Genomic DNA, 4658 nt, shown 5'->3' on the forward strand with positions numbered 1-4658 from the left:
ATTGTATGAAGAGCCAATCAAACATATTTGTAGATACAACAGGATTTTTCCCGTTTTCACACTTTTAACAAAAAGTACAAAGTTAACATATGTATTTTATACCTTGAGTTATTAATTTTATTAATAAATTTTAGCCGCTTCTTATAACATTTTAATAGCACAGATACAACGTGTATTTATTTCATACATGTTTCTTTACATACACGCGCAATATTTTCAATGCAGTTTGGTATTTTGACGTTTGGATTTTTAATTTATTAATTTCCATATTAAATATAGTACACCAAAACAGAATATATAGAAATAAATATTGAAACAAAATTTTTTAATTATTTTTATGTAATCATTGTCATTTCAAATCCTTTCAACATTGGATGTATTTAAATTTATTTGATAGAGACGTAAATTATATTTATTTTATAAAATTGAAGACTTAGCGCCTTCTCTTGTACGCAAATACATGTAAATTAATATTTTCTTGAAGTTAAAATATGTATTAATAATTATAATTATCTATATTTTATTAAGAGCTCGCTCGAATGTTTATGCCTTTCATTCACTCAAGGTTATGTTAGGTTTCGTAATAATTATACCTTCTTCTCCTGAAAGAGTTTTCGATTTGATGATGTTCGATACAATTACCATATAGATATTATATATATAATATGTATAATCGAGAACACGATCAAGATCAATTGAATTTCGAATTTCTTTTTAATCATAATTAGCAATAAACTTTATAATCGCATTCGTATAAAAAATTTAAATCTTTACAATCTTATAGAATTTTTATGTGCCATGGAATTTTAAATCGTGTAGGAAGTATTGAGCCTTATTCTGGTTATTCTGTCTTTATATACAAAATAAATACACTTTATAAACATTAGTATATATATATATATATACATATATTTGCATATAATCGCATTTAATTTCATTAAAAGTACGTAGAAAGACGCATAAAATATTTCATAAGATTTTCAATCTTGATTCGATATATAATTTAAAAGATCGATAAGAATTCATGAAATAAACACAATAATCATAAGTCTATTAAATTCCATTTCTTTTGATTTTATAAACTCCATTCTATTCTAAATTTCGAAAAACTATGAAGTAAAGTATTAGAAGAATATCTGTATTGATTGAACACATACACAGGAAATAACTTTATTAATTATGGCTTTGACTACATATTTAAAAAAATATGTTACTTATAAAAATTTCCAAATATTATTCTATAAATGTAATTTTTATCTGTACATAACAATCGTTTTATCATTTAGCGGAAGTTAATCCATATATTAGCACATATAGTATTTTAGAATTGAATAATTATTGAATATTAAATAGTTATTTATGTATAAATATATGTGTCTTGTTAAAATTTTCAAAGTAATAAATTTATAAGCGTATAGAAGGTATTAAAGTGTTTAACGATTTATCCCATTAACATCACGTCGATTCAAATAATAAACGAAGGTCGAGTAAATAATAATCACTTAATAGACGAAGAGTAAAATATTTTTTTTTGTTCCTTAAATATATGGGAATATAAGTCTGTGTACTCTCGTGAACATTTACTTGTGCACGCATGTAGAGTGAGGAAGAAGAGAACTTCTTCGCATGTAAATGTGTTTTTTGCTTGCGTGTATTCGTGCCGTTATCGCCTTCTTTCATCGCTCGCGACACGCGAAATCAACAAACGGTAAATCGAATTCCCTTTAACCCGTCTTATCCAATGGCTGTTGATCGAATATTCGATCGAATTTGATCCGTATTCGCTCGTTAATAAAGTGACAATTCGCTAATCTAAATTAAGACTTCACTCTGTCAATCTTTTTAAATTGTCCGGAGCCCCTTCGGCCAATGTTGTTTATACGTATTTATTTTAGAATATTGTCACAAATATGCGGTACCTAATATCATGGATCAGCACTTAATATTAATTGTTATTTGATATAAAATATTTTCGTATTGAAAAATCCTTGATTCTATATATTACATTTCATGTCAATTGTGCGCATCGCGAAATGCTCGATTCGTTTATCCTGCTCATTATTGGCGATGAATCAATAAAATTTTAAGTCTCATAATAAAGTCATAACGACAGAATAATAATAATTAATAATTGAATATTAATTTTATTTTTAAGCCGTTGATTTAATTGCAATTTTCTCTACTATTTATGTTTCTTTATTTCATGTATAAAATACATAAAGTTTCATTATAATATTGTAATTAATAATGATAAATTAAAAGAAATATAAATATAAAATTAAATATATTTATTTATAAGATATTTTAGGATTGTATAGAAGTATATTTCGATGAAAAATAAAATTATTTCCCCTAAAAATTTTTGTTGATTTGTTATTTTTTAAATACGTATTATTTAAGAATATAGGATTTTATAATTATTATAATAATGCATGTAAAATTATCGGGAAAATATTGCTCAAAGTTAAATTACTCGATAGAAAATCAACAAGATACTAAGGAGTCGATATTATTTTTATTTTACGTAACTTTATTTTAAATGATTTATCACAATTATTTTTTTTTTTTTTTTTTTTTTTTTTTTTTTTTTTTTGACAATTCAACTGTACAAGGTGTATTGTTAAATTTATAATGTGAATCAAGGAAAATTTTACAATCGATCGTGTATATTTCAATGTTCAATGCATACTTGGTTAAGCAAAACAAAGATGTGCAATTTTTCAGTATATAGTTTCGTTATATTTTTAAAAACATGTAATAAGTGATTAGTTAATGAAATGCACCGCCATACCAATCAAGGAATATATTTGAAAATATCGCTTGAACGTACGCACGCACGCACGCACGCATAAACTTACAAATACAAATATAGTATTTCCGTATAGTTAATAATATTTTTACAATATCGATTCGATAACGATTAAAAAAATTTTGCAATACAACAGGAATGAGTTGAATAAATAATGTATAATATCACTAATATTTTCAACGAAGTTTAATATAATTTTCTTATAAAGCCAAAAGTGCAGATATTGCAAGCAGCAATGATTAAATCGAAATTTAATGAGACTACCCAAGGGACCAGCTCACACGGTCCACTCGAACATTGCTTGGATCGTCGAAAAGATGATAGACGCTCCCAAAGCATATCGCGATTCTCCGTCTTTTGGGAATCCGGATGCTACCTCCATATATATTCGCAGTTCGTACATCCTTTGTATATTTCCTCTATTCGCTGAATTACGAGTTTAATTGTACATGTATAATTAATATGGAAACTACAAATAATGGCTATTAAAATTCATTTATATTATGAAACTTAATGTAACATGTTGAGAGAGAAAAAAACTTAGATCCATTTGTGCTAAATCAATTATATTTATAAAATAATATTTTAACAAATGATGTAAAGACATAAAGATTCGCTTCAGCCATTTTATCTAGTGAATTGTAAAATTCTTAAACTAAACGTCTTATAGTGTGTATTGAATTTACAATATGTTTTACTCAATATCTGAAAAATTTAATAGAAAATTCGACAGATCATTAGAAAAGCTAACATAATTATTCTCTTTTTCAGGCTGAGATGCAGTTGATAACACAGAGAAAAGACTGCCAGAATTCTACAACGAGCATTTAAATAATAATAATAATAATAATAATAATAATAATAATAATAATAATAATAATAATAATAATAATAACAACATTAGTAACAATAGTACTCTTAATAATAACAACAACAACAACAACAACAACAACAACAACAACAACAACAACAACAAAATGATAATACAAATTCCCTCGCGTTAGCGATAGCCCTGTGATAATTTACCCTTACGATATGCTGCTGCAAATGTTATATCATTGGCGAATAAATCGTAAAATCTCTAATTAGCAACGGTTGACAAAATGAGAAGTTACGTAGTAGGACCAGAAAAGAGATAAAATAAGAAAACATTCAAGAAAATGGCATCAGCTCAGACGACACAATGAGTAAAGCTTTATCTCGTTGACAAGGATGCATCTCATAATGGCCATTTGTATAGCAAGAGCACTTCGCAAGATCGAACAATAATAAAAGTATAAAAAGTCTCGTGTGTCAAATTATATCATACAATAATACATTTCACGCGAAAATATGTATAGAATAAATAATAATTCTCGATTACATATCGATTAGCCGAGAACAATATCGTACAATTACAGGACAATGATTTATATATATATATATATACTACAGATATAAATACGTAACTATTCTTATTTCCTCATGGAGAAATATAATTTCTTTAGAGCCAATATACATAGTTTTGGGAATTGCAGATGGAGTATGATAAAAGTGATGATAATGATAATTTTACAAAATATTATTATATCACTTCCTCGTTTATTCGATTGATAAACATCGGTGATGTTTTTACGTGTAGAATATAAGATAGTTTGTGCTTCCGTGACTCTAAGCCATTATATACAAGCCGAATAAATATTTGTGTATAATATTTCCAATATGCGCACGTGCGCCCATATTCACGCGCGCACACGCACCCCCCCCCCCCCCATCCCCGTAACACGCGCGCACACCCCGCCCCCCACCCCCGTAACACGCGCGCGCGCACACACACGCACACGCACGCGCACACACACACACACACACA

General features: G+C 27.7%; 1 protein-coding gene across 1 annotated transcript in view; it reads left to right on the top strand.

Moving 5' to 3' along the window:
- LOC105367408 (zinc finger protein 771) overlaps positions 1 to 3653 on the top strand; it is a 16468-nt gene extending 12815 nt beyond the window's left edge. The window contains exon 6 of the mRNA XM_011506105.1: positions 3581 to 3653. The gene's annotated coding sequence lies outside the window, so the exon portion shown is untranslated. The remainder of the gene's footprint in view (positions 1 to 3580) is intronic.
- The last annotated feature ends 1005 nt before the right edge of the window (positions 3654 to 4658 follow it).

The sequence above is a fragment of the Ceratosolen solmsi genome, unplaced genomic scaffold (assembly GCF_000503995.2).
Source record: "Ceratosolen solmsi marchali unplaced genomic scaffold, CerSol_1.0 scaffold7, whole genome shotgun sequence".
Taxonomy (NCBI): Eukaryota; Metazoa; Arthropoda; class Insecta; order Hymenoptera; family Agaonidae; genus Ceratosolen; species Ceratosolen solmsi.